Source organism: Brassica oleracea, chromosome C7 (genome assembly GCF_000695525.1).
Source record: "Brassica oleracea var. oleracea cultivar TO1000 chromosome C7, BOL, whole genome shotgun sequence".
Lineage (NCBI taxonomy): Eukaryota > Viridiplantae > Streptophyta > Magnoliopsida > Brassicales > Brassicaceae > Brassica > Brassica oleracea.
In genome coordinates, this window is record NC_027754.1 from 14,919,866 (window position 1) to 14,920,078 (window position 213).

Consider the following 213-nt stretch of genomic DNA (forward strand, 5'->3'; position numbering starts at 1 on the left):
TTCCTCGGAATATTCCGACGGAATTCCGACGGATATTTAAGTGTCCGCCGGAATTTCCTCGAAATATTTTCATTTAACCGGGCAAATATTTCGCAAAAATTGAAATCGGAATTCCGAGGAAATTCCGACGGAAACTATCCGTCGGACCCTAGGTTTTATAACCATGATCCGCTTCTTCTTCCCCATTTCTCTCTTCTTCCTCTGCGCGGCTCT